The sequence below is a fragment of the Plecotus auritus genome (genome assembly GCF_963455305.1).
Source record: "Plecotus auritus genome assembly, chromosome: 1".
Classification (NCBI taxonomy): domain Eukaryota; kingdom Metazoa; phylum Chordata; class Mammalia; order Chiroptera; family Vespertilionidae; genus Plecotus; species Plecotus auritus.
In genome coordinates, this window is record NC_137770.1 from 209248595 (window position 1) to 209256047 (window position 7453).

Genomic DNA, 7453 nt, shown 5'->3' on the forward strand with positions numbered 1-7453 from the left:
ATCCCCCTTCCCCCACCCCTGTGCCACTGAACACCTTCACCAGACATCCCCTCTACCCCTTCATCAGACATTTACCCCCTGGGGCCTGCCTGGGGACTGTCACTGGGCTTGCTGGGGCCTGGATCTGGGCTGGAGCAGGGTCTGCCACTGACTGAGAACCTTCAGTCATCATGAAGGCGGCCGCGAGCATCAGGTAGTGTCACCGGAGACAGACCAGCACTCACCACCTTCGCCGTGTCCCGTCCGCTCTAATCCTCCTGTTCTTCTACACGCATCTGCGAAAGTCTCCTCCTCTCTCCCGCCCCACGCTCACCGCTCACTCTGACCTCCGCTCCGCCTCCACACAGCAGTGACGTCAGGACTCCGCGTAACGTCACTGGTTGCTAGACGCCAGTCGGGGCGGCCCTAGCGATCAGTTTACTGTAAATTAATTTTCATTCTGAGACAGAGCCTGGGGGCCTTATTTTCGGGGGATGCTTTATATTTCACTCTGAAGGAAACCTGTAAGTAGGTCTTATTTTCGGAGGATGTTTTATTTTCGGGGAAACGCGGTAAAAGCTTTCTTGAAGTCCTCATATCTGAATATCTAATGAGCTTGCAATCTTTTTTTTAAAAAAATAAAAAATTGTATTTACTTAGAAGCATTCAGAATGTCAACAAAACAGCTACAATGTTTTTGTTTGATTGTTTGCAATTACAGTGTGGTATTCAATCAATAGAACAACAATTATTTTGTGTAAGCTGCATCAGGCACAACTGATGATTAAAAAAAACCTGCCATCCCCATATACATCTAATTTGTGCTGTGCACCAACAAAAACCTGCTTTAAATTTCCAAGCCAATTTGCAGCCCCCATACTGTAGCGGGCAAGGTTAGTGGCTATGGAAAATACCACCAGGACAGGGCTATCAAAAGACACATTCGGTAGTGTGTTATCCATATAAGAAAAGACACTGTACAGTTTAAAAACAAATCTTACACAGCCTTACAGCTCAATATTTCTTTTAAAAGCAGTGGGTTGTGTATAGGGGGGTTAAATGCTTTATACATAAAAAAAAAACTGCTCTAGAATCATCATCATCATCATCTTCATTTTTATCTTCCTTGTCCTCATCCTCCTCTTCAACTTCCTTGTCTTCCTCCTCCTCCTTATTTTTCTTGCTTTTATCAGCCTTGATGATGCCTTTTTTTTTTTTTTTGCCATATCAGGCTCTCCTTTAACTCACTACCCAGCAACCTCCCTTCCATATTTCTCCTTCAGCTCAGCCTTCTTTCCATTCGGCACCTTGTCACCTGCAGCTGTGTGACTCCACATCTCCCCCAGCTTCTTTGCACCATCACCAATGGACAGGCCATGATGCTCTCCTTTGACTTTGGGGTGATACTCAGAACAAAACAAGAGAAAGGCCAAAGAAGTCTGATTGGGTGCTTTGGGATCCTTATATTTCTTTTTTGTTTCCCCTTTAGGAGGGACACAGGTTTTCATTTCTCTTTCAAGCGGGCCTTGTCTGCCTTTGCCATGTCTTCACCTCTTCCTTTCTCTTCAGCAGGGAGGTCTTCCACCTCCCTGAGCACTTCTTAGCAAACCCTGGGAAGTTGCCTGAAGCATCTGGGAGCTTCTTGTGCTCCTCCCTGCAAGTTTGCACAAAGAAAGCATATGATGACAGTTTGCCACTGGGCTTCTTAGCAACTCCTTTACCCGTGTCTCCTTCCTTTCCTCAGCGACCGCAGAGTCGCCCAGTGCCCATCTGACTTGCACTTGCCCTGGCGCTGTCTCTATGGAGCTCCATGTACCACAATGGCTGTGAGAACGTGGGCCAGACGCAGCCGAGCTTGCAATCTTTACCACACATTTATACAGTCGTGTTGAGAAACTATTGATGTATTTATTCAGTAATATTTAAAGTGTCATATAGACAGGAACCATTTACATGTTTCTCTCATATTTTATCCAGCACCTAGTACAGCACTAGACTTAGATGGGTGTTCATCAGGCATCTGTCAGAATCAGTTCTATCCATATCTGAACAGAGGGAGGCCCAGCTTTGTAGAAAACAAAAACTTATTTCTTTTCACTTGACTTTTCATCCCTGTTAGAAGCATACCCATTTCCCATAGCTTTCAAACATGAACTCTCATATTAGCCTTTGCTTCTTGAGTTTTTACCTTTGCATTGATTTCAGTCAAATTCAATTTCTTCATTCTTCTTAGAGCCTGAGTCTGAATAACACCATGCAGGAAATGGCAAATTAATTTGTTGTGGATTATCTTCTAAAAATTTTCTCTTTTGTGGTGTAAAATAATAAAATAAATACTTTCTTGAATTGGCCAAGTCCCCATCTTCCTTAAAATACTATAGTTCCTCCTCATCAATATCTTAATGAAACCGGAATTTTGCACAATTTAATTTCTAGCCTTCTCATTGCTTTTCTTTTCCTGTTTTTTTTTTTTTTTTTTTTTTTTTTTTTTTTTTTTTTTATATTTTACACTAGCCTTGTATCTTTGAACCAAATAATATGGCCAGTGAGGACTTCTAGTTTCTGTGTTCAATACTCTTTCCTAGATCTAAGAATATCAAGTTATTAATTTTCAATGATAAATTTAATTATTACTTGGTGAGAGCACCTGAGTTTGCATGATCATAGCAGTTTGTCTCTTAGCAATGGGCATGAGAACTCACTCTATAATTTAAGTCACTTACTAATTTTGCCATAAGGAATTACTGCAACCATAAATACTCTAAATCCTTTAGATCACCACATTTCCCCCTGTTGTAGAATAACATGCTAAGCCAATTCAAAATCAGAAAGTTTCCTGGTAAGTGTGGAATTAGAACAAGTCACTTTTAAAAATATATATATATTTTATTGATTTTTACAGAGAGGAAGGGAGAGGGATAGAGAGTTAGAAACATCGATGAGAGAGAAACATTGATCAGCTGCCTCCTGCACACCCCCTACTGGGGATGTGCCCTCAACCAAGGTACATGCCCTTGACCGGAATTGAACCTGGGACCCTTCAGTCCACAGGCCAATGCTCTATCCACTGAGTGAAACCGGTTAGGGCTAGAACAAGTCACTTTAGATGACTCAAATATTAAGTAGGGTGAGGCTCAGATTGCTTCTGAGCAACGCTGTACACTTGCAAGGTTTCCGAACAGTGTGTTCTGCAATCTAGGTAGGTAGGAGCTATAAAAACTGTCATATAAAGGCTATAGGCAACTTCTGTAATGGGTGAAGACATGAATACTGCTTTGAAGCTGACTGTTCAGTCTGTGTAAACCTCAATGGGTCTTTAGTTGCACAAAAGTAAAGCAAGAACTACTTATGAGTTATACATTGGTCTTAGAGAAAAAATGTGATGAAATTGTTCATCCAAACAAAAACATTTTGGACTGTGCACTCTTTGTCAATGTATGGTTTTGTCTCAGCTTCTGCTTAGTGATCTTCTCTCAGCCTCCGTTTCCTCTTCAGGAGAATGGGGACAATAATATCTGGGAAGATCAAAGTAATACAGTACAAGCAAACCTCTTTGACTTGTGTCTCACACCTAGAAGGTGACTTAATATTAGTGATGATGATATACTGAAATCTCACGGCTTTTAAAAATAAATATTTTTATTTATTTTTTCTGGATTGAGATGACACTGTGCCAGTAAATGGATTTTTGTTTTCCCCAGAGATGTGGGTACTTTGAGAAAGAAGATGGCAAAATGAAATCCAAGTCCAATCCTTGCTGCTTGTAGGAGGACCAGATATAAAGCACAGGGCTGACAGTGCAACATGGAATTGGCTGTTGATTCTACACATGATTATTCTCCACATGATGGACATAGTAATTTGCACTACTCTGCTCTGATGGGTTTGCCTGTTCCTGGACCTTCCCACCTACAACTGTCATTAGAAGCAAAGGCTAATACAAGCATTCATGTTTGAAGTGATGGGAAATGGGTACACTTCGCTTTAAATCAAGTGGAAGGGGCACTGTTTTTTCTTGCCCTGACAGAAGAACTGTGGGTGCCTAGAGGTGAAAGCACCCACACACCCTCTTGTGTGGTGATGGGGTACAAGTCAGTCACTATCACATGCAAGTAGGCTGGAGTAGAGCTAAGGCTTATTAGGATTAGGGCAATATTGTTGCCTGTTAAAATACATTCTCCCCTTTGGCTTTGGAATTGAAGTGTTGGGCAAATGGGTGGCCAGCTACACTACATTCCCCAGCATTTCTGCAGTTAGACGTTGCCATATGACAGGTATCTCTGGTGGAATGTGAGTAGAAGTGCTGTGACCCACTCCCAGGCCTGGCCTATAAGCCCCCTGATCATTTGCCATGCTCTTTTCTCCTTCTACCTAACGGGCATGATGATAACCAGAGAGATCGTGGGACTTGCATGTGATTTAAGGGGCAGAATCAGCATCAGATTAATGCCCAAATGGCTGCATGGAGAAAAGCCAGAGTTGGCCTGCCAACCCCTTTTATGTGAGAAAGACATATTTTTAAACTGAATTTTTGGTGTTTGTTTCAACCAATTTGCCTGTTGTAACCAATCCAGAAAGTAATGTTTGGGCAGTGGTGTCACAGGCTGAAAAGTTGGAGAAATACATGATATCATGGCAAAACATTGACATTTATTAAAACTATCTCCAACTAAGACTTGGAATGCGGACTACATTCTCATATAGTTTTAGGTGTAGTGGTTGGAAAAGAGCTGGAATGTTTATACGTTTTGGCTGCTATTCATTGCTTCAAGTAAGGCACTGTATTGCAAGAATTGGCTTGCTTGTGCAGAGATGGAAGGGGAGGGAGAGAATTCACAGGTTTCACAGGGTTGGAAAACCAACTGCTTCTGAAACCCAAACAGGAAATGAGACTTAAAAAGGCTTCAAATGCAAAGGCCCAATAAGATGTCTAAGTTCAAGTAAGGTACTTACCCTTCCAGCAAAAATCTGATCTCTTCCCACCCAACTCAAGGTAGCTGCTGTCCATTATATTTATACACAGGTATGTGTGTGTGTGCTTGTGCATGTACACACACATACACACACACACACACACACATGCACATACACCCACTCTCCTCAGGGTAGTTAAAAAAGGAGCAGACTAAAGAATTATGTCCAAGAAATTATTTTGAATATAACCACCGGTATTTGGAAGGGACAGGAAATAAATTGTCCCAAAATTTACTTAGTTTTTAAAAAATATTTTTTATTGATTTCAGAGAGGAAGGGAGAGGAAGAGAGAGACAGAAAGACCAATAATGAGAGAGAATCATTGATTACCTGCCTCCTGCGTGCCTCCTACTGAGTATCGAGCCCACAACACGGACATGTGACCCTGACTAGAATCAAACCCAGGACCCCCAGTCTGCAGGCTGATGCTCTATCCACTTAGCTAAACCATCCAGGGAAAACTTATGTAGTTTTTGAGGGAATTGTACTGCCAAAAAAACTATAAGCCTCACCTGCGAAAGCTTTTGACTCCTTGACCTGTAAGAAGGGCATACACTCGGTGTTCATTACAGATGTGCCATGGAGGATGGCAGCGAAGGAGCAACCTCTCAGAGGGCAAACCCAGGGGCCCTGAGTATGTTGGACACTGAAGCCTCACCCAGAAATGAGAATCACGCCTGTCTGGGATGCCCTCCAATACCAGGACAGGGTCTTACAAAATGCCCACCCAGCAGGAATATATCATTTCAAATATTACCATTGCTGTATTTTTGCTGGTCTTCTATTAAAAAAAAAAAGAGTTCTTTTCTTTTTTTTTTTTCCATCAATTTGAGGTTTACAGAAAAATTGAGTGGAAAATGTAGATAGTTCCCATATTCCCCCTCACTTCAACTCCCAAACCCACAGTTTCCCCTATTATTAATATCTTCCATTAGCATAGTACATCTTTTACAATTGATGAGCCAAGATAGATACATTATTAACTAGATTCAATACTTTACCTTAGGGCTTGCTCTTTGTGTTATATATTCTATGGGTTTTGACAAATCTGTAATGACATATATCCATCATTATGATATAATACAGAATAGTTTCACTGCAATAAGAATTCCCTGTACTCCACTTATTCATCTCTCCCTTCTGTCCCATGCCACCCCCCAACCTCCTGCCCTGCCCCAGCCCCTGGTAACCACTGATTTTCTTATAAGTTTGCCTTTTCCAGAATGTCATATAGTTGTAGTTAGTCATACGGAGTGTAGCCTTTTCAGACTGGCTTCTTTCACTTAGCAATCTGTATTTGAGGGTTCTTCATGTCTTTTCGTGGCTGTATAGTTCCTTTTTTCAAAATCACTGGATAATGTTCCAGTTGTATAGATGAGTGGCAGTTTGTTATCCGTTCACCTTTTGAAGGACATCTTGTCTGCTTTCAGGTTTAGGCAAGTATGAATTATTCATGTGCAGGTTTTAATGTAGACATAAGCTTTCAACTCATTTGCTAGATCATATGGTAAGAAGATGTTTACTTTTGAAAAAAAAAACACAAAAACACTGCCAAACTGTCTTCAAAATGGCCTTACCACTTTGCATTCCTACTAGTAATGAAAGAGTGTTTCTGTTTCTCTACACATTCTTCTCCTTTTTAACAGGAATTTTTATTATGGTTATCCGGCTCCATCAACATATAATGACTGGGACTCAAGCAGAACACCTTCATTTTGGTTTCTGTGCTATAGGGGGGGAAATGTAGCCCTGGCAGAGAAAGTCACATTCCAGAGATATGGGACTTTGAACTGGTGCAGCAACTGGATAAGACTTTGAATTGTCTCCTTGGGGAGGGAATGAGTCTATTGCATCTAGATACAGATGTTTGATTGTCAGAGAGGTAGACTGTGTGAAGATAGCTATCTGTCCCTGAGAATCTACTCCTTCTTTCTTTCCTTTTAATTGAAGGTCTGGACATAAGGCCAGCCAGCTACACCGTGTTTCCTAACTTCCCTTATGTTTAGGTTTGGTCACGAGACTATGCTCTTGCAATGATTCCACTGTTCTGTCCAAGTAGAAGTAATGTGAGCCATTTCCGAGGTTGGCTCTAAAAACTTCCAGACGTGCCCCTCATGTCCTTTCTCATTTTTTGTTGTTGTCATGGAATGTTGATACTCAAAGGTGACTAGAGGTACATTGAAAACGCTGTTGTTATAAATAACTAAGCCCTATCAGTTTGGGTCCCTGAGTAACAGACCGAGGAGATCTACCCAGATGACCGAATCTCTTCCCTCTGGACTGTTAAGTGAGTGAGTAATGAACTTCTGCTATATTTGAACTAAGCTTGGTTCTATTTGTAACAATAAGTTGGTTCTAGTTTTACCTATTTTAATTAATACATATGCATAATATGAAGTAAATTATTTAATCTTGCCCCTAGGCACTCATACTGTTGACTGTTTGTTTGTTTGTTTGTTTGTTTGTTTTTAATAATAATGGTGCTGGACAAGGAGGTCAT

At 41.1% G+C, this 7453-nt stretch overlaps 1 pseudogene across 1 annotated transcript; it reads right to left on the reverse strand.

Annotated features, from left to right (window-relative positions):
- Positions 1 to 1005: 1005 nt before the first annotated feature.
- On the reverse strand, positions 1006 to 5520 carry LOC308242065 (high mobility group protein B1-like; annotated as a pseudogene). Its single transcript has 2 exons — positions 5466 to 5520; positions 1006 to 1718 (listed from the first exon to the last, which is right to left on the reverse strand). The product of its transcript is annotated as a high mobility group protein B1-like (transcript).
- Positions 5521 to 7453: the final 1933 nt, after the last annotated feature.